Source organism: Lathyrus oleraceus, chromosome 6, assembly GCF_024323335.1.
Source record: "Lathyrus oleraceus cultivar Zhongwan6 chromosome 6, CAAS_Psat_ZW6_1.0, whole genome shotgun sequence".
Lineage (NCBI taxonomy): Eukaryota > Viridiplantae > Streptophyta > Magnoliopsida > Fabales > Fabaceae > Lathyrus > Lathyrus oleraceus.
The window spans coordinates 474,302,593-474,326,422 of record NC_066584.1 but is presented as its reverse complement, the minus strand read 5'-3'; the positions used below and the strand labels follow the sequence as shown (position 1 = coordinate 474,326,422).

Sequence of the window (23,830 nt, the reverse complement as noted above, 5' to 3'; positions counted from 1 at the left end):
ATCGGGTATGAACCATACCAAAGGAGTGAACTAAGGATAAAAACCTGTAGATCATGTTCTAAAAAGTTCCCAGAGTCTTAATTCCATCTATCGGATATTACAGGTTAAGATGACTGACTCATCGACCCATAATATTCTCAAGAGAAACTCGTCTGAGTGTAGTATCACGTAACAACTATTATCAAGTCTACACCTGAACAGTTTCCACACTACATCCTAAATAGGCCAAGATGGGTTAAATGTTCTAATATCCTCAACTTCTCGGGCCCAATTAGAAATAGTAATGCCTAACCACAAATACTTGTTTGACATTTCCAAATCCAAAGGAGTCTCCACTGAGCAGATGGATCTCTAGCCAACTTGTTAAGGACTACTCCATACAAGTCGAACATGACTATACCATCCTCCTATCTTAATTTCACTCAAGTTCGGGTTAGAACTTATCTCACCACTCAGAGATCACCAAGCATAACAAGAAGATTCTATCACACATACATATACAAACATCACATATATACAAATATATACACACAAAAAGTAGGCTAAACCCACTGGAGACTACTCCTCAGCAGAGTCGCCACTTAATTTCTGTAGCGGGAAATTCATGATCATCAAGCTATTGACAAGCTAGAGATCAAATAACAAGAGTCGCCACCGTACTTTTATTGTTTCCAAGGGAAAAGGGAAAAAGTACGAACAAAACCCAAAAAGTAAGAAGTTTTCAAATAAAAACTAATAAAATGTCAGAGATTACAGGTAAGGGGGTTGGTTACACAAATGGAAGGTGTTAGCACCCAAAGTGTCCTAGGTACTCCTAGGGAGCCCTTTTTGTGTGCATATGTACTTGGTATAAAGTGATTTTTACAAACAAATAGAATGGGGGGACGAGAAAAGAATTCATTAATTATGTTTTTGTGTTTGACAAGACCTTCGGTCTTGTGCCTACGTACCAACATAGAAATGAGGGATCAAAACCTCGTAGTTCGTGATACAAATATCAAAATGGATGCATTGTTTTTAACAAAAATTAAGTTTGAAAGGCACAAAGGCCTAAAAATGGTTTGAATGAGTTAGTTCTTTTCGGATTTTTTGAAAGTTTAAGTCAAGTATAGTTAAGTTTATTTACAAGTTTGATTTAAGAAAATAAGTTTGAAAATGCAATGGCATAAGGCCAAAGTTTCTATCTTTTTGCAAAAGTAGTCTAAGTTTAGAACAAAAGTAGTTCACACAAAGAAGATTTTGAAAAATGGAGGGAGAGATTTTGAAATTAAAGAAATGGGGAGAAGATGAAGAGACTATCCTATGTACAAAATTAAAAGTTTAGAGTTGAAAAGATCTGACCAAATGGGTAGCAATCCAATAAACAAGAATGTCAATAGAAACCCAGAATTTCCTTGGACTTTTAGAATCAAGCAACACACAAATGCACAATTATATTATCTTGAAGAGCAAGGCATCAAATAAAGATGGCCACATCCAAGCTTATCCATTCCATGATCTTTTTCAAAATAACCCATGTAATAGATGAATTCCACAAGTCACAGGTTCATAATAACAACTTCACAATGATCATGTTGCAGATGAACTTAGAGATGTCTTCAAAGATGTATCAGATGAATTTCAAATTTCAAGCACTTGGTTTCTCAGCAAGTTGGCATTGGCCAAGTCCTTTAGCTTAGGAAGGTTGCCTAGATTCTAAGTCCATTTGTCCAAGATCAAGCCAACAGTCCACATAAAAGTCTTTTAGGGTTTTTGTTGTTATTATGTACATTAATGGTCAAAGACCACACAAACAAGCAAAGTATACACAAACAAAATATACCACACAATATGGTCTAAGTGGACAAAGTGAAAATTGCACTAACATAAATAATTAGAATGATATGAACAATGGCAAATGAAATAGAGTGCTAAAAGTAAATTGCATTAAATTAAAGGCTTGAAATTAAAAGTTAGTAGTTAATAGGTTAGAAATTAGTATTGTTTTGCTTTTGCTTTTGCTTTTCATCTTAAGACATTCTTTGGAGAACACTCAACCCACTTATCACAAGCATGAATCCTTGAGCCAAAATATCTTCCAAAGGAAGGAAAGAAGGCCAAGTTTCCACACAATACCATGAAAGAGGGGATACTTACAATCTCACTAACTAGAATGCTTATGCCTTTTATGTCACAAATTTAGCGCTATGTTAAGCAATCGTAATTGGACTTATTTAGAAGTCACAACTATTTGAGGTAGGGCAATAGAATTTTGGTGTTAATGCATGTTAGAGACATAGTATAATGGACTATGCTCATGAAACATACCAGACACAAAAAGAATATGCAAAAGGTATGGCCTAATCTCATCCATACTCATGTCAATTTTTTAATCAACTAGCATTAGGACTTTGAGATATCATAGGCCAAATGAGATGAATGCATAAAGAATGGGAATGAGATGAAGAGGGGGGGGGGGGGATGGATCAAAATACAAATTAGTCAAAGGAGGACTTTTACCAAATTAAAATCATCCATTCATTTTGTACATTCCATCAATCCCCTAAATTCAATGATCTTAACCTAGCAAAGTTAAATCAAACTTGACCAAGGCCCAACAACACAAGTCAAACTCACAAAGTCAATTAAAATGGCTCTACACAATTTATTTGGTATTTAAACAATTAAAAATAATAAAAATATGCATTAAATTAAATTATGGTTGGTCAATTTCCTAAAACCTCATCAAAACACCAAAGAAATGGCCATGAGATTTATCATAGGTCAAACAAGGTCAAAGGACCTTGGAGAATTTTTTTCATAATTTTTGGAAACTTAAAAGTATTTTTAAACACTTAAAAATATTCACAAAATCAATTAAATCATGAAAAATTTTAATAATGATCCAAAAAATAATTTTAATTCAGAAAATGAAAGAGGATTTTTTTTTTTTTTTGGTGAAACTCTCATATTTTTTGGATCAATATTAAATTTAATATGAATTAATGAAAATAAAACAAATCAAATGAAAATCAATTAATCAGAAAAAACGTGGACCACTTGATCTCCCTCATTAATTCAGGTGGCTGATCAAGTGGACTAAAACACGCCTTCCATCATACACTTGAGTCAACGCGCCACACCAATGGTATTCAAAAGGAACGCTCGTGATTAAAACAAAATAACTTGATCCTATGGCTCAGAACCTATCCAGCTCATCACCAGAGCAAAGCACCGGTCGTCTTCTCATGCGACCTTGGCCGGACTGGTTCTCTCATCACCATCACAAAAATGGAAAATAAGGACATGATTTTAAAGTAAAACTGGCACTGATCACGAATCTGACCTCAATTCATCCTAACTCCAAGTATATTGAGAGATACATGGAGTTGAAATTTGAGGTACATGAACTGAGTTGCTTCGATTTAGCCTCAAAGCAACTCAATCTTCTTGCCTACATTGGTAGGACTTCAGACAACCAAGGATCCAAGAGAATTGATGAGAATTGAGAGAGAATTGAAGAAAAGAAAAAATCTGGAAAATACCTTCAATATTGTGCAAAACTTGATCTCTCTTGCTTTGATTCTTGTTTGATCTTACTCAAGAAGCTTGTAGAAGTGGCTTAGGATTGAAACAAAGCTTTGGATCCCTGGAGTTTTGAATCTCCAAACAGTGAGATTCAAACTCAATTTTCAAAAGAAAATTCTTAGGTTTTCCTTTCAAATGTGAGGGTTAGAGGTCTTGGATCAAAGCTGGCGCGCAAGGGGTCCCTAATTCTGATGCAAGGGGCTCTTATTTATAGCTGAAGCAAGTGATATTTGCACCTTTAAAGTTGTTTCCAAATTTGGCAATTGAGTGATGCATGCTTGCATGGGCGTGTACATGCCTATGAAGCTACTCAATTAAGTCCATAATCACATGTAATTGAGTCTGAAAGTGGATTGGAATGCTAGGCAAAAGTGTGTAGCTGTTTGAAGTTGATCCTTGCCAAATGATGATTCCATGTTCAAGCCATGCGCAGACCACTCAAACCTTGTCCAAAATGAATGCAATTGGACTCTTTGGAAAGGTTAGATCAAGAGGAATAACTCTTATGTTTAACACTTTTTCATTTGAAGCTTGTATCATGATGAATTTTGAGGTGGAAGTTTGGAAATTTTAACATGTCAAAAAAGTTTCTAAGTGTTAAGCCATATGTTCACTTATTCCACCTTAGCTAACTTTTTATGTGAGCTTCAAATGAGAAATGTGTCTTCATCAAAGTTGTATCTATTTCAAAAACCTTCAAAATGGTCACAAATTTGACCTCATTTGGATTTGGGATGAATGAGTTATGCACTTTTGAAGTTGAGGAAAATCACTTGTTCAATGGTATTGCTCCAAAATGACCTATAACGTATCCTCATATCACATGCTCATAAAAGTTGAATTAGATCTTCCTCCAAACACCAAAGTTGAATTATACACCTTTAATTTGATTTTGCAACTTGGAAATCTTTCATATCATAAAAATTGAGCAAGTTATGGCCCTGGGAAGTTGACCTCCAAATTAGGGTTTAGACAAAATGACCTATAATCTTTCAACATAAAAAATGACTTTAAAAGTAAAATTAGCTCTAGACCTCAACATGAAAGTTGTTTGGAATGTAATTTAGAGTAACATTTCTCTTGGAATCAGTTTCATATGTTGAAAATTGTAGGAGATAGGGTCTAGGGGACCCTAGTTTTGATCAGATGAATTCCTCTACTTGCTAGCTTGCAATTCTCTTGACTTTTGGGACTCATGGGAGATCATATATGCATAAGATGATGAAATTTTAAGTGTCCCTTGAAATATTTGACCAATTGGTGAAGAAGCTTGTTGAAGAAGTTACTTAAGATACCCAGATGAACTAGGGTTTCCAAGGCAAACCAATTCCAAACTCTTAAAGAATTCTTGATCAAAATAACATGAAAAGATCACGGGGACTTATATATGATGCCTAGAGACATTATGGATCATTTCTTGGTTGAGCTCTTAGCAACGAGGGTCTTGAACCCTAGATGTGTGCTTGATAGATCAAAGGTGATCAAGTGCCCTACCTACAAAAGAGTTAGAAAAATGCAAAGACATATTTTTTTGGTATTTTTGGTTAGTAAAGATGATAAAATACAAGTATGATACAATCTCATAGTGCTTGGTGATCTCTCCCAATACAAACTCAATGAATGAAGGGGTAAGGAGGATGCCAAGGTATGCTCCCAATGCTAATGCATATGATGAGGCAGCATGAGGGATCTTAGGGTCAAAATTGGGGTCTTACAGCTGCCCCTATTTAAGGACGTTCTAATTGAGGAGATGAAGGTTAAAATCTTCGTATCGACTCAGTAGAATGGACTTAAATAATATAGAAACAAATTTTGGTCCCTAAGAGACCTCATGATGCATATGATATGAATGCTAAAAGCTAAACTTTCTGTGGGGAAATATTGCCACAAAGGAAAAGAATTCAAAGAGCCTGAAAGTCCGCGAGAGCGTAATGCATTCCGTAAGGAAAACTCACTGGGGAACAAAGACTCTGGGGGAATAAAAGGTTATGTGTAGGCCAGGCTATGAATTAAAAACTGCTGGGTGGGCACGAGGGGTTCCATGAAAATGGAAAGACTCAGCCGGGGGGAAATAACATCTGCAAGGGAAACAGATAGATCAGAATAAAGCTGAAATACTCGAACCATGCAGGAAAAGCGATTCCACTAAGGAAATGCGCACTCAACTCAACTGGGGAAGAAAATATCTTCAACACAGGAGGAGCATATATGTATTATCTGTTGGTGTAAGCCCTAGAGGCCAATACATTTTGGTACTTGTATCGAATAATAAAAGGCATTCTCTTTATTATGGTTGATTAATAAAGTCCCTGGAATAGATAGTCCGTTTAATGTATTAGGTGTGACTTAATCATGAGAACACATTAAACATAAGGACACTATTCTTAAAGTATCCGTAGTCGAGCTTTAGTGTGAAGTGGGATAACATTAAAGCATTAAGACTATTATGTTTGTAGACTGATGATCACATCTCATGGATCATGGATAAAGAGTTATCAAGTCTTAAACATAGGTATGAATATTAGGAGTAATATTTATACCGGATTGACCCGCTATGAGAATACTGTATAGAAAGTTATGCAAGGTGTCATAAGTTATTCTCATGGTGATAATAGTGTATTCCACTCTTCGACCTGAAACCACTATGGACCCTAGATGTAGAGTCGAGTGCTTTATTGCTGATACAACGTTGTCCGTAACTGGATAACCATAAAGACAGTTGATGGGTACTCCACGAAGCATGCTGAGGGACATGAGTGACCTAGATGGAATTTGCCCATCCTGCATAACAGGATAAATGTCTATGGGCCCAATATTGAACTGGACAAGGATGACACGGTCTATGCCTTGTGTTCAATATAGACATAAGGGCAAAAGGGTAATTATACACATAAGTATTATCACAGAAAGGTTTTGTCAGATCACATGACATTTTCGTGTCTTGGGTAGCAGTGATGTGTTGCTAGATACCGCTCACTGTTTATTATATTAAATGTGTGATTTAGTATAATTGCCAACGTCACGAAAACCTACAGGGTCACACACAAAGGACGGATTGATGAGAGATAGAGTAACTAAGGAATACCGTAAGGTCCGGTTCCCTTAAGTGAGTTATAGAACATCGTAAGGTACGGTGTACTTGAGTAGAATACGAAATATGGTAAGGTACCATGAGCTTAAGTGATTTTGGGTATATTATAAGATATGGGCCAAAATACACTTAAGTGGGCTTTTAGCTTGAAGCCCACACAAGTGGTTCTATAAATAGAACCCTTGTGCAGAAGCAAAAAGTTGCGGTTGCATTCTTTTCGTTTTCACTCTCTCTCTCTCTCTCACTCAAAGCCTTCATTCGTACCAGCTAGCACTGAGATTGAAGGAACCCGTTCGTGTGGACTGAGTAGAGACGTTGTCATCGTTCAATGTTCGTGATCGCTCCGTGGATCTGCATCAAAGGTTTGATTGTCACAAGAGATCTGCACCAAAGGTTTCGATCATCACAAGAGGTAAATATTCTATCACTGATCATGACCATTCGTAAGGATCTCTAAAGGAGAAATTTTAATTTCCGCTGCGTTTTGGACCGCAATACTCCTTCATTATCCACTACCAGTTACTGGGTACGGAGATAATAAAAATCTGATAGGGAGGACATTCGTTACCGGTTAGAGTAAACATATCAAGGATGACTCACTGAGGGCCGCCATGAGGTGTATTCATTACCGGTTACTGGGTAGGAATAGCCTTGCTGGGGAAAAGCTGAAAGTAGGATTTACAACTACCAGTTACTGGGCAAAAGACCAAAAATGAGAGAATATCCGTCACTGGTTAAAGTGAACATATCAAAGATAGACTCAAAGGAAAGAAAATCTGTCACCGGTTAAGATGAACACATCAAGGATAGACTTTCCTGAGGATGTCAAAGAGGATACTCGTTATCGGTTAGGATGAACATATCAAGGATAAACCACTTGAACATCAAGAGTAGGAATTACATCTATCGAATGCTAGATAAAATACCATCAAAGAGAATATCCATCACCGGTTAGGATGAACATATCAAGGATAGACTCCGAGGGGGAGAATAAGGATTACATCTATTAGTTACTGGATAGAATACCAAAAAAAGAGAATATTCATCACCGGTTAGGATGAACATATCAAGGATAAACTCTGCAAGGGGAGAAAAAGCAGGATTTACAACTACCGGTTTTTGGGCAGAAGACCGCAAAGAGAAGGAAACCCATCATCGGTTAAGATGAACATATAAAGGATTAACTCTCTGAGAAACAAATAGGGATTACAACTACCTTTTTACCGGGTAGAATACCAAAGATGAGAATATCCGTCATCGGTTAGGATGAACATATCAAGGATAAACTCAAAGTAGGGGAAGAAAATATCTGTCATCGGTTAGGATGAACATTTCTAGGATATACTTCCTGGGGAAACGTGAAAATGAATCCGTTGGGGAGAAAATAAGGGGTTGCTTTTTCCAGGTATTGGGCAAGAAGTAACAAACTGCAAACTAAGAATACTACTACCAGTTATTGGGTAATAGACTCTTAGGGGACCAAAAATATCTATCTAGGTAAGATCTAGAAAGAAACGGTCAATCAAGACTCAACCCAATGAGGATGTAACTCAAGGGGAGTGGTTCCATCCAGATAATCAACTGGGGAGGAAGCTGAAATAATAATCATCCACGAGGAAATAACTCAGTGGGGAAAGGAGAAAGGTTAAAGTCTTTTTTCTTAAGGGGGGATGACACTCTATAATTGAAGGAGGACAAACGCGCCGACCCTGAATGGGGATAAAGTGTCACCATAGCAGGGGATAAGAATCTTAAAAATGAATCAACAGGTGCAATGATGCAATAATGAGGTTATATGAGTGTATATGTGTGTGTGTGTATATATATATATATATATATATATATATATGTATATGTATATGTATATGTACATATGATGATTATGCTAACAAAACAATCGCAAGGGATACAAAAATGTCGCAAATTTGAATCTTCGATACAATTCTCGGCCAATCCACAAAAGAGGGAAACAACTGCTGGAGAAAAGAGAGATCAACATCCCAAAGGCTCGACCCTAGCTGGGGAAGAAGATAGGATATATGCTGAGGAAACTACTACTAACTTGGCAGGGAATTTTAAGTCAACACCATATCAAATGGGAGACAACCCTGCAGGGGATAAACACAAATAGCTGCTCAGAAACCGAGAGAAAACTCTGACTGGGAGCGAATTTGATGGTGACTTGCGGGAAAACCAAAGTTTTACCGAAACTGATGCAAACTCCTGCAACGAAATGCCCTCACTTAGCTGGGGAAATCAACAAACACCAGGTGCTAAACGTACTGCCGGGGATGAAAGAGGAATCACTCCTACTGCTTGGGGAGAACCAATAATGCTTCACACTTAGGGCTTACTGCTTTCAGACCATTGTTGATATTCCTTTTTAATGAAATCGATTGCTTAGAATTAATGCTTTTATATGTTTAAGAAAATATGCTTTTTGATTAAAATTTTAATTTTCAAAATGATCATAATAAAATGTAAAACTATTTGGCTGAATTAAATAAGAGTAGAAACAATTGGATAAAAGCACAACTTTATTTAAATAGAATGGTAGTTTGTAAATGACAGGACTCCATAGATCTTTATAAAAATTAAAAATGGTAATTTACATGGAAAGGTGCTACATTGAATACAAAGATCACTAATCCTTCTACCATCTCTTGATATCCACTATGCTCTTGGCTGCCACTGGGGATCAGAATCCGACGATGTGCTCAAGAAAGTCTTCAGAACTAAAGATCAGCAGGATGCAGTTGCTTGCCATAATCCCTAATTTTTGCATAAATTTCCCCAAGGTGGGGTACTCAATTTATCGGGATAATTCTTTCTGTCTTATGTCTCTAAATTTTGCCTGGACCGTCCTTTCGGGTTTTCAATCCACCGAGACGCTCATTTTTTCCTAAGCCGCCCTCTCGGGTGTTCAACTTAGCGAGCTGTTCTTTTATTTTTTAGGCGAAGTATTTCTTGGCTATATATGCGTTCACAGTTGTAAGAATCAAAGCACCGCTTGAAAAGGTTCTCTTAACAACATATGGGCCTTCATAATTAGGAGTTCATTTTCCCCTAGAATCTGGTTTGAAAGATAAAATCTTCTTGAGCACAAGGTCACCTTCTCTGAACACACGAGGCCTGACCTTCTTATCAAAAGCTTTCTTCATCCTTTGCCGGTATAACTGACCATGACACATGGCAGTCAACCTCTTCTCTTCAATTAAATTCAGCTGATCATACCTGGTTTGACACGATTCAGCCTTAGTCAACTTGGCTTCCATGAGCACACGCAATGATGGGATCTCAACCTCTATGGGGAGCACAACTTCCATACCATAAACAAGTGAGAAAGGGGTTGCCCTTATCGAAGTGCAGACGATGTACGATACCCGTGTAAAGCAAATGGGAGCATCTCATGCCAATCCTTATACGTCACAACCATCTTCTAAAAGATCTTCTTGATGTTCTTGTTTGCAGGTTCAACAACCCCATTCATCTTGGGTCTATAGGGAGAAGAATTATGGTGTGCAATCTTGAAGTCTTTGCAAATAACTTCCACCATATTGTTATTCAAGTTCGATCCATTATCAGTAATGATCTTACTTGGCACACCATAATGACATATAATCTGATTCTTTATAAACCTCACAACAACTTGCTTGGTTACATTTACATACGATGCCACTTCAACCCATTTTGTGAAGTAGTCAATAGCCACCAAAATAAAACGATGTCCGTTTGAAGCTTTGGGCTCAATCATGCAAATCATGTCAATTCCCCACATGGAGAAGGGCCACGGGGAGGAAATGACGTTCAACAGTGTCAGAGGAACATGAATCTTATCTGCATAAATTTGACACTTGTGGCATTTCTTCACAAATTTGCAACATTCAGATTTCATTGTTAGCCAATAGTAACCTGCTTTCAATATCTTCATAGCCATAGCATGTCCATTGGAATGAGTACCAAAGGAACCTTCATGGACTTCTGATCGTGTAGATTCGCAAGTGCACGAATAACGTCAAAGTAATATAAAAGAATATCGATCCCACAGAGACCAATCGTCAATATATCGATTACTATCATTATAGTGTTTATCTAAGATGGTATAAAAGAGATATTGGGTTTGCAAAACAACGGTAATTAATAAATGCAGGTAAAGACAGGTTGAATGTATCTCACGTCAGTTAAGTGATGTTTCAATTGTCTAAATAGAACTACTTATGAGGCAATATTTTCTACTCTTGAAAAGAATCCATTTAACAGGAATTGTCGCTTTCGCGTATTCAGAACCGAGTTTACCCTTAAATTAAGGCCTCTTATTGTCACTTATAAAAGGTGCGCAGAATGCTAAAGTAGTAAACTTATTTTTAAGAAATGAGACTCGTAAACTTAGTTGAAAAGTGATTTTGATTTGGAAAGTTTACCCAAGGAGTTTCCTGATTTTAAACCCATGAACGCGTCCGAAAACAGTTTCAAAAATAGTTTTTCCTTAAAGTGATAAAAATTCCTAGTTACTAAGCCAGGGTGCTTTCGCACTCCTCGAATAATTAAAACTAACCAAGTTTGTCTTAGAAAACTCAAGTTAAAAATCAAAACAACCTTTAAAGTATTTCTACAGATTCAATATGTGAAACATTACTTTAACCGCGATCCTTACATTCTAACCTTTAAAAGATTTAGCTAGACATGGTAACACAAACAAACACAACGATATTGATCATGATGAAAAGTTTATTTTAGAATGTGAGGCGTAAAGAGCGAGTAAAGTGCGTAAAATAAATAAAGTAAAGCAAGTGCGGAAAATAAATAAAGTAAAGCGAGTGCGGAAAATAAATAAAGTAAAGCGAGTGCGGAAAATAAATAAAGTAAAGTGAGTGCGGAAAATAAATAAAGTAAAGCGAGTGCGGAAAATAAATAAAATAAAAGCGATTAGGGAAATAAATAAAATAAAAGCAATGCGGGAAATAAATAAAATAAAAGCGATGCGGGAAATAAATAAAATAAAAGATAAATAAGAACCTGCTCCAAATGGAGGGCTTTAAATCTGGTACAAAAATAAACCTCCGACTCCTGAAGCTAAAGACGACAGCAACTCGAAGTGACCCAACTCAATCTCACTAAGGTGCGATAACCCCCCGATGTGACGGATTACCGCTATTACAAATGATAAATATATGCTTAGTGTTGTAAAACTAAGTTGGATGATTTGAAAATGAAATGGAACAAACTATTTATAGAGGATTTCAGCAGCTTGCGAAGACCATGGTGCCCTCCAACTTCTCCTTAGTGGGAACGTGATTTCCAAAGGTGGCGCCCGCCATCCCTTCATGGCGCCCGCCATGTGTGTAAATGGGGTGGATCATGGGAACATTGCGGTTACCTCCTAGTTGAGGGTTGATGACTCATGGCTTCTCCTATACCCATGTGCAACGCCATGTGTGTAATTTCGCCGAAAAACCCTAATTTTAGGTCATTTTGCTTCGTTTCTTCCAAAAGAGTCCGAAAGTGCTAAATATCTGAAAACAAGAGAAAAGAGAGCATAATACAAACAAAATGATAATAAAGTCCTAATAAACATGTGAAATCCGAGTCAAAAACACGATGTAATTCAGTGTGATCAAATTCTCCCACACTTAAACCTTTGCTTGTCCTCAAGCAAAACTCTTTATAGTTTATGCAAGAAAAATCAGTATCAACTAGAGTTAATTCAAGGAAAAAAGACTTATGAGTTCATTCAAGGAATGTATCAATAGGTACTAACGAATCGAACTAAGGATATTGTAGTGACACTTCCCGCAATTGCGGTCGTAGGCTTCGTTCTTATACAAATCAATCCACATTACCCCACCATACCTAAGCCTTCTTTTTGTTTTCTTAAAGTCCTTTTCATTCAGGTTCAATCACACACTACGCCAAAAAAGACCTATGAGAGCGCTTTTTTTGGCCTTTAAAAGCGCTTAAAAGCGCTGCCGTAGGTGGCGCTGCTATAGGTTTTAGCAGCGCTTTTTGTTTACTAAAAAGCGCTGCTAAAGGTTGTCAATAGAGAGCGCTTTTTAGTAAAAAGCGCTGCTAAAGGTGGTATATAGACAACCTTTAAGAGCGCTTTTTACTAAAAAGCGCTCTCTATTGACAACCTTTAGCAGCGCTTTTGAGTAAAAAGCGCTCTTAAAGGTTGTCTATATACCACCTATAGCAGCGCTTTTTACTAAAAAGCGCTCTCTATTGACAACCTATAGCAGCGCTTTTTAGTAAAAAGCGCTCTCTATTGACAACCTATAGCAGCGCTTTTTACTAAAAAGCGCTCTCTATTGACAACCTTTAGCAGCGCTTTTTAGTAAAAAGCGCTCTCTATTGACAACCTTTAGCAGCGCTTTTTACTAAAAAGCGTTGTCTTTTCCTCTAGTAAAATAACAAAACGCTGCCTTCAGTTTAAGCCTACCATTTCAACCTGTAATATTTTTTGGGAATAATCCCATAAACCTGTAAATCAAGCCTCTCTAATTCAAGCATTTGGAGTCATAATTCAAGCATTTGTAATTTTTTAAACCAACACAAGCAAACCAACACAAGAATGAACACATTTGGAGTCATAATTCAAGCAAACCAACACAAGGATAGATAGGCACTGAACACATTTGGAGTCATAATTCAAGCATTTGTAATTTTTTAAAGCAAACCAACACAAGAATGAACACATTAATCTATCCATGAAATTAAAGATATCACTAAAATTATAAAGAACTATACACAAGTCAAAACTAATATGTTATACGGCCTATTTGGAGTCATAACTAATCTGTTAAAAATATAAAGAACTATACACTTGCCAACCAGAAACCATTCTTCATCAAAGTATTCATGTTATTTTGAAACCATTATATAATTAATCTTTTCTCAATAAAATATTGACACAATTCCTCCTTGATTTGTTCCAACTGCAGTCTCGTGTAATGAGCACACTTGTATTCATCAAAGTACTACATAACAAAACATAATATGCATGATTTAGTTAAAAGTAATAAATAATATGAAATATTCGATAAATATTAAAACAAATCCTAAGTTATAAATCCATACCGTGATTGGAATCTCTATTTGATTCATATTAATGATTTCCCTCATAAACCTCATTACAAAGTATCCGCAATCGATACCGTTGCGCTGTAGAGGACACTACATAGAAAAATAAATAAGAATGTATAGTTATCTTTTCTTATCAAGTAGCATCACTATTATAAGCAAAATTGTGAAAATTAAAGTACCTGCACTTTTATCCACGTAATGTTGCTGGATTTAGTACGTGGTACTCGAGCTTGTCTTTGAGATCGGAACACTTTTATTGATCTAACAAAATAAAAACATATATTTAGAACAATCTCACATAAATATACACGAATATTTAGAACAGTCTCACTTACGTATCAACTAATTGCTTCATATCCGGATAATTTGTCCATTCACCATCTATCGAATTCAGAAAATATACCACTTCTTTTAAAGGATCAATAGCAAGCAACAACCAGTGACACCTATAAATTAAAACAAAAGTTTATATGGAATTTTTTTACGTAAAAGAAACAATTAAAGATTAGAATAAACTTAGAATTAAAATCTAACCCTGAATTATACGGCCAAAGATACAAGTTGTTTGTACTGCTGGCCATGAATCTCTTGACTAAGTACTCTCTACATGAATCCGGTTCCCTACAAATTAATGCTTTGTTGACCAGGGAGGAAGACACGAAACGGAATCTGTTTGACAATTGATCATTCCCGCGCATGAAATTGTCATACAAGAACCTTCAATAAAAACATAATAAACATTAGACTATTTTTATTGAAATGTGTAAATAAATTGTTCAAGTAATTAAATAATATATAGATCGGATTACCGGATGTATGTGTGTATAACACCGACGCCTAATTCTTGATGCCGAAAAATATGTTCCAGATCTTCTTTTCCGATTGTTTCAGTGCATGAATAACCAAAGATATCTTCCTCCATATCCAGTAAGCGAATAGCACCAGCTGTTGCCATATCTGATGAGTCAACAAGTGTTTCAAGAGATATCTGGTATCGAGGCACAAAAGCACCTTTTTTTGGCAAAGAAGTCACTGGAAGATCCCTTTTGTTTTTCTGTCGACTACCAATTTTCTGGCTCAGTTGTTGTGACCCTTGAGCAAATACCTATAAATCATATAACATAGGTAAATTATAAAATCATGCATTTTTTGATTCGGATCATATAATTAACACTTTCAATATACCTCTTTTTGTGATGCAACAGACTCGTTGTGCCGCAAAATCCCTTTATACTTAGATGCGGGTTTTGTAGGCGTCTAAAATTACCATGTAAAAAAAATTAACTTAACGGTTCAGAATTGACATTTGAATACTAAAAGATTCATAGTGGTTTTTGAATTCAACATACCTCATCATCAATGAAAATGAGATCCAAGGGCCATGCAACAAATGATCCTATTGCATCTCGCAGGAATGTTGTCTCTGAAACAATGTCAGGTATCGGTAGCAACGCATCCTTATCTAATACAACATCAACCGATACTTTAAGGTGTCCATCCGGGAGCGGTCTATGGTGAAGTAAATCTCCCGAAGTGTTGTGCACTTTTCCCTTGCCAACTAGGCGATAAGTCGGTGACGATAAGTATAGCTGACAAGATGAAATGCCCTAAACCAATAATAAATATGTTACTTTTAATGTGTATATATTTCAATTAACATAAATGTGCTATTTTAATTTCAAAATAACATATATAATTACCTCGGGAAATTTATTTTGACAATTGATACTGGCTTTCTCACTAGTTTCTTTCAACTGTGAACTGCACTTTTCCATACACCTATATCTCTCATTATCCTTTTGCAATTGAAGAACTTGCGCTTGTAATGCCTGCAATGTCTCCATCACTTCTTGATTGCTAGGATTTCTTCTCCTTGGATTCTTATACAAGGAAGTTGGAGTACAACCATGCCCTTTACCCCTCACCCGACCGGGATACTCAGGAACATTTAGTGCTCTACTAAGTACGCTCCTGTTCTCCTGGTCCTCAGCTGTGCTTATCGATTGAGATAGGGTCTCCTGAAATTCATTTACATATCGGAAATTATTAGTGGAGATAAAAAAATTAATTATATATTATTAAACTTTTGATTTAATTAAAGACACAATGTTCTACTTACACATTCATCATAAATATGTTGAACGTCATCCCTAACAGTTCCATCCTTTCCCACACGAGCTTCTTTCCACAAAACATGTGGCGGAAGTGATGTTGCGTCACTTTTCGTCTCGTCTAACTACGCATTGACACAAATAATAAAATAATCAATTATAACACATTGAGACAATTAATAAGATCGTAGCATTTTTGTATACTTACAATTTTTTCCTCTAAGCGTGCATATCCCAAACGCCCTTTTTTGTATGCATACGTGGGATTTGACGCTCTCTCGCGATTTGTGGCACTCACTTTCTTGAAATTTTCGTCTCTTCTTTGGGCTACAAAAGCAACCCATTCTTCTTCTGTAATGAAGATCGCATACTTCACTGGATATTCCGGATCATATTCAACAAAAATTTTTTCTTTGTCCTTAAGATACTTGTTTGTTAAAAACGTTCTCCACCCTCTGTGTCTTTTTCCGGCCAATTGAAGTATATACTTTTTTCGGATAGTTGTATCTTCAATGTTAAAAGACCTCTACGAAAAAATATTGGAATAGAGTGTGTTAGTATAAGTAATTTAAACACATTATCGTCAATATAAAGAAAATATAAACAATCATATATTGTACCAGTATCTCAGTCCAAATCTTATCTTTAGCGCTACCCAACTCTTTATTACTCCATCTTGTAGCAGTGATTGGAATGTGCATACGAACAAGTGTACCAATGTAGCTTGCCAACTTTGCAGCATTAGACCCAATTAGTTGGTTATCAGCATTCCAATTTACATTATATGTTACTGCTTTATCTCTATCACGAATGATACTCTTCATAATAGTGATGCCTCGTGTAATTTCTTTTTCTGAAGTATCATCAGGAGCATTTGCATCTTGTGAGTTTTCTTGATCACTAGCCATTTAACCTGTAATAAAGAAAAAATATAAAAATGAAATGAAAAATATAAAAATCCATAATCAATAATCCATATATATATTGAATAATATAAAATGACATAGGCTATAATTAAATTTTCTTGAATGACATAGGCTATAATTATACTATTACCTTTTTCAGTAACGTCTCTTTCTTTTCTTGGTAGGAATATGTTCTACTTTTCTTTTAACAACGCGGACGGTTGGATTGATCCAAATACCCTCATTATGATCATTTCTAATACATGATTCATTCTCATTTTGATCATTTATGGTAAAAGATTCAATCTCAACATCAATATCACCTTGATCTCCAATTCTTTCATCAATTACTTTGTTAGATAAAAGCACTATAGACCATTTCGTACTTGTCGGATCAGTGACATAGAATACTTGTTTAGCTTGAGAGGCTAGAATGAAAGGCTCATCTGTGTAACCCACCCTATTAAGATCAACTTGCAAAAATCCTGACTTATCCACTCGTATGCCATTATTATTTTCAACCCACTTGCAACCAAATATAGGAATCTGAAACTTCTCATAATCAAACACCAAAATGCGCTCGATAACCCCAAAATATGACAGATTTGCAAATTTCGGGTTTAAGTCCTTCACACTTGATATGTGCATTGCTTCAGCTACCAAGGTGACACCACTATTTTGCATAGTACTTTTATCATCTTGTTCTTTGGTATAAAATGTGTATCCATTAATTGCGTATGCGCTATAAGAAAACACAACCAAACTTGGACCATATGCTAAACATCTCAACCTTTCTGTTATTGAAGCGGGATCTGAACGATACTTTGAATAAATATGTTCCTTAAACCATGGTATGAAACTTCGATTGTGCTCTCGTACTATCCAATTCTCATTTCTATTCGGATTTAAACCTCGAAGAACACCCTTGTGCATTTCAACATACGGCTCAACCTCAATCTCATTGTGCAGAACATACAAATGCACTTGATCTCGTTCGACCCTTGATACTGTCACAACTTTATTTCCAATTAGCTGTTTACCTTCTTTTTTTTCAACAATATGAGATTTGGGGAGTCCAATTGATTGAACATTTGACAAATATTCTGTACAAAACTCAACCGCTTCTTCAACAATGTATCGTTCGGCAATACAACCCTCTGGTCGACTTCGGTTTTTCACATACCCTTTTAATATTTTCATATAACGTTCAGCAGGGTACATCCATCTCATATAAGCTGGTCCGCACAATTGTGTCTCTTTCACAAGATGAACGACTAGATGGACCATTATGTCAAAAAACGAGGGAGGAAAATACATTTCAAGATCACACAAAGTAACAACTATTTCTTTTTGCAATGTTGGTAAGATCGCAGGATCGATCATCTTACTGCAAATTGACTTGAAGAAAAAACACAATTTATTTATTGCGCTTCTTACTTTTTCTGGCAGAATAGAACGTATACTTATCGGTAGAAAATGTTCCATTATAACATGGCAATCATGCGTCTTTAAACTCTTTAACTTGAGGTCTTTCATAGACACAAGTCTTCTAATATCTGATGAGTAGCCTTCTGGAACTTTAACTTCACTTAGGAACTTACACAATATTTTTTTCTCCTTTCTAGATAGAGTGTAAACAGTAGGTGGTAGATATGTTCGTTTTCCTTTCTTCACGGGTCCCAATTCAGTTCTCATTCCCATGTTTACCATGTCCTTCCTTACATTAAGGCCATCCTTAGACTTTCCTTGTATATTGAGTAACGTACCAATAACACTGTCAAATACATTTTTTTCAATATGCATAACATCGAGGAAATGTCTTACATACAAAGACTTCCAATATGGCAGTTCAAAAAAAATTGACCTTTTCTTCCACCCACTCTTGACAAGTGTATGTGCAAAAGGCTTGCCAAACTTAGTACTTACGTCCTTCACCTTTTCAAAAATTTGATCACCTGTCAACATTGTTGGAGCTCTACCTTCTTCTGTATTTCCATTGAATGCTTTTCTCCACCCACGGTAGTGATGATTAGAATTTAAGAATCTACGATGACCGAGAAAGACATTCTTATCCAAATTCAGGATAATCATTATCAATTTTCATCCACTGGGGTGAATCTGCTGGATGTCGAAACTTTCCATCAATAATTCTTTCATCTGCATGCCAAGTCAAGTGTCTTGAATCGGTTTCACTACGATACATGCGTCTAAATCTCGGAATTATAGGAAAATACCATAAGACTTTTGCTGGAGACAACTTTTTCTTATATCGAGGGGCACCACATTTAGGACACTCATTTAACGATGCATACTCGTTTCGAAACAAAACGCAATCGTTTGAACAGGCATGTATCTTATCATAGCTCATGCCAATAGAGCACAACATCTTTTTGGCCTCATACGTTCGATTGGGAAGAACATTATCCTCTGGTAGTATATCTTTCATAAGAGCTAATAACTCTGTGAAACTTTTATCCGACCATCCATTGCCCGCCTTTAAGTTGTACAACTTTAATAACACAGACAATCTTGTGAATTTTGTACAACCATTATACAACGGTTTCTCTGCATCGCTTACCAACCTCTCGAACATTTTGGGACAGTCCTTAAGATCTTCTTCAAGCGCTTCTGCAATCTCTTCGACTCGATCATAATCATATGTATCTGTGCAATCGTCGTTTGAAGCATAGGTCGTATTATACCCCGATTCAACATTCTCGTTACTTTTCTCACCATGCAAATTCCAACATGTATAACTTCTATCAATTCCATACCGTAGTAAATGTGATGCCAACTGAACCGCGTCAACCTGACTCCCATAACAGCAACTCAAGCAAGGACATGTCATTCGATTGGGGTCTTTGGCGTGCGCAATAGCAAACTTAACAAATTTCGATACCCCATTCTCGTACTCTTTCGACAATCGATTGGAATACATCCATGTCTTATCCATGGTTTTAACGCAAAGTAATTAGGGTACAAAACGGTATAACGCGTTTCTGTCAAAACCCAAAGTATACACAGAATGAATACGGAGCAAGAAAACACAACATATTCACGCAATTTCAGACAAATTCATCACAGTGTACCAGTAATTTGAGGAAGAAATTTACCTCGGATTTACCGAACAGCAACGTCGAGAAGGTCAAACTCACGGAAACACAGGGAATGAGCGCTGTACATATAAAACAACATCAAGGATAAGTCATAACGTATAAAACAATTCAAGAAACTTATATGATGCACATGAACAATTCAAGAACCAAGTAATCGATCATTCAAGAAATTCAATTCACAAGTAAGAACCAAGAAATTCAAGAACCAAGAAATTCAATTCACATTATCAATTTTATTAAATTATCAACTCGATGGGGATATAAGGTTAGTGTGTCAATGGACGAACCGGTATATCAATAGTTAAACTACGTGGACTAATATTAATAAAAGGAGTGCTAACAATACCAACTCTAACACTCTTTTATTGGGTGAAACTCGTCTAAGTCCCACTATTTTGAGTCTTTTGTCTATCTCCTTTCCAAGAACTCAAGAGCTTGTTGCGACCAAAACACAGTTCCAAATATCATAACTGCTTCCTAATGCATAACTAGAGCTAAATAATATAAAACTGTCTAATTAGCTCAGACCAATCACTTTGAACCTCTAGGCCACCACTCATGATCTTTACTAGTAAGAGGTCATATAGATTTAAGACGGAATACATCCCACACAGGCAGTTTAATTGGAACAGTACCACATATAACTGGTTGTACATAGTTACTGGTTGTAAACAGAACTATACTAAGTGCACAAGTACCTGAGTTTGTCGCTTTGAGATTAAAAAATATAGGACAGAACCGGACAGCTACAACAACTTTGCTTGCGCAGGGAATCTGTATAGCAGGCCTGCATATCAAGGTCAAATAATAAAGCAACATACATAACTAACATATTTTGGTAACTTGATTCATTAGCTTAACATGAATAATTGAACATAATGATTCATTCTAGATACTAAATGATTAAACACATGCTTTGGGTTTGTATAATATCTAAGCTGAAAGACATACCGAGAAAGATCTTTTCTAGAAAATATGTAAGCTGCATTAACAGATTCAGACGCAGTACCGATTTTGTAAGAACCTGAAATGGGCAAAGACGTGAAGTTTTCAATTAGACGCAAACCATGTAATAAAAGCTAAGCAAGAATTTATCTATAAAGGAAGAAAACAACATATATGGTTCCCTCAGATCCTCAAGACCTCCTATTTGCTCACCACGATACTCAACAACCTGCAGACAAGCACATGAAAAATGTACATATAGTCCATCAGGGTTCATTTTACACTACAGTGACCATCTTAAAAATTCACATAATATTAAAACCTCATTTTACAACATTAAATAGGATTGCCAAAATATGACTGTAGCAGACAAAGTTATGCCAAAATATGAATGTACATTTTGAAGTTTAACTGTTCATTCAAACCAACATGTAATAGGATTGCCAAAATATGAGACATTGCTCTAAGTTCTTGAAACCATATCACATATATCACTGTAGCAGACAAAGTTATTCCATTTGAGTATCCAACATTTAACATCAAAATCACTTTCTGAAATTTCAGTAATAGTTAGAATATGAGGATACAATGGTGCAAACATATCAGTTCATTCCTTCCTACTTTCTCAGCAAATTTAAACAAATGTTGAAAAGGCACTGATTCTATTAGAACTCCCAACATTATTTCTAAGTCAATGGCGATGCAAGTTACAGAATATCATTTATATCAGAACAAGATGAAACTTTCGGTAAGTTACAGAATATTAAGCAAACATAGTCACAAACTCTAATAATCGATACTGAAAAATAAATAACCCATAATGTAGCAATGCAAGTCCATTCAAACCAAAATCGACCACCTATTCTTTGACTTCTAGGGAAAAACAGAAAGACACGAAAACCTAACCTTAAAACGCAATGAGATTTCCAGGTATTGAATCCTTCTCTTTCGAATGCAGTCTCTTTCAAATTTGCAGTGTTTATCGTTGAGATTTCCAGGTACTCTGTGGAATTTTTTCCAGGGCAGCGAGAGCTTCGAACGAGAGAGAGTGAAAGAGGGATTTCTGAAAGTCAGGGATTTTGTAATATTAGATTTATTATAATTTTTATAAATGACCTATGAGAGCGCTTTTACAATGAAAGCGCTTTCATAGATGTGAGACTGAGACCTATAAGAGCGCTTTTACCTTAAAAGCGCTTTCATAAGTCTGAAACCCATGAGACCTATAAGAGCGCTTTTACCTCAAAAGCGCTTTCATAAGTGTGAAACCCATGAGACCTATAAGAGCGCTTTTACCTTAAAAGCGCTTTCATAAGTGTGAAACTCATAGATGTGAGACTGAGACCTATAAGAGCGCTTTTACCTTAAAAGCGCTTTCATAAGTGTGAAACCCATGAGACCTATAAGAGCGCTTTTACCTTAAAAGCGCTTTCATAAGTGTGAAACTCATAGATGTGAGACTGAGACCTATAAGAGCGCTTTTACCTTAAAAGTGCTTTCATAAGTGGAGACCTATAAGAGCGCTTTTACCTTAAAAGCGCTTTCTTTACATAGGCGAATTTTTTTTCAAGCTATTACAGCGCTTTTTTTAAAAAGCGCTTTCTTTTTGGTGCTGCCAAAAGCACTTTTTGGCGTAGTGACATTAAGCTCGTTATCCGTACATACTCATAGTAAAGTGACCGGTTAGTGATTATGATCTTAAGCATGGGGCTCTGGTACATAAGTTGGTATAACCCTTTTATTCAACCCAATTTGCAGTCGTGGGGGATTGGATCGTAATCCATCCTACCAAGTTCAGCACCAGATACCTCTGAACCAACAAACAAGTAGGCTTATTATTTTATTTTTCTAAGCATGGGGCTCCGGTACATAAGTTGGTGTAACCCCTTTATTTAACCTAATTTGAAGTTGTGGGGGATTAGATTGTAATACACCCTACCGAGTTCAGCACCATATACCTCTGAACCAATAAAAAAATAGGTTTATTTGTATATAATTTTTATTTTTCTTCTGCATGTTTCGCATATGTCTTTATTTTGCTGGGTTAAATGACCATGTGAGAGTCACCTAGCCCGGATTTTCATATGACTTGAGAACAAAGCAGGAGTTTTTTTGTGATCATTCACTTATTTTCATCGGTCCCCTACGTAGAGCATGCTTAAGCCGGAGCTGATTGCTAGGATAAACTACTTAAGGACTTATTTGGAACAAAAATTGGGGCTACAACATATGGGGTATCGGGGCCGACTCTTATAATCATGAAGCCTAAGGTGTTAAGACAATACCGATTTTTAGAAAAAGTTTTCCCAAGTCTTTTACATCCTATTATAAACCTGTCTTATAGCCTGAATGTTCAAGATGTACTGTTTTCTTGGCTAAATTTTTTTGGGTAAGGTTAAAGAAATGGGGGAAATAAGGATACACTACATAAATGACTCGTCAGACACATGTTATTTTATTAAAAGGAAAAACAAACAACTAAAATATAAAACATACTAAAATAAAAAGAAAATGGTAAAAAGCGATAAAAGTAAAGGAAAGCGATAAAAAGCAATAAAAATAAAGGAAAGATGAAAAACGATAAAATCTCCTCCCACACTTAAACCGAACATTGTCCTCAATGTTCCGATATGAGATAGGGTAGGAGTAACCTGGAAGAGAGAGAGAGAGAGAGAGAGAGAGAGAGAGAGAGAGAGAGAGAGAGAGAGAGAGAGAGAGAGAGAGAGAGAGAGACAGAGCTAGGGGTGAGCACCGGTACCGTCACCGTCACCGCCCTGGTCAGGATGCTTGGGTCGACGACGTCTGGTTCGAGTACTAAGTCCTTCCTGAAGCTGATGAGAGCGACCTAGGAGAGATCCTTGGGTGGCCTTGATGAGAGCGAAGTGACGCTCATTAGCCTGTCGCTGGCGTTGCTGCTCATTAGTGATCGCAAGCAAGGACTCAGTGACAGTCCGATGTGCTTGCTCACTACGCTGCTGGGAAGCTACCATAAAACTCATATTATCTGACAGTTGT

The 23,830-nt window shown here is 36.4% G+C and overlaps 2 long non-coding RNA genes across 2 annotated transcripts; both read right to left on the bottom strand.

Annotated features, from left to right (window-relative positions):
- Positions 1-13,395: 13,395 nt before the first annotated feature.
- LOC127095403 (uncharacterized) lies at positions 13,396-13,979 on the bottom strand. The gene is made up of 3 exons (XR_007792667.1): positions 13,918-13,979; positions 13,733-13,828; positions 13,396-13,632 (listed from the first exon to the last, which is right to left on the bottom strand). It is a non-coding gene; the product is annotated as an uncharacterized LOC127095403 (long non-coding RNA).
- A 6,654-nt stretch (positions 13,980-20,633) lies between these two features.
- LOC127098007 (uncharacterized) lies at positions 20,634-21,783 on the bottom strand. Its single transcript, XR_007793255.1, has 3 exons — positions 21,722-21,783; positions 20,822-21,044; positions 20,634-20,657 (listed from the first exon to the last, which is right to left on the bottom strand). It is a non-coding gene; the product is annotated as an uncharacterized LOC127098007 (long non-coding RNA).
- Positions 21,784-23,830: the final 2,047 nt, after the last annotated feature.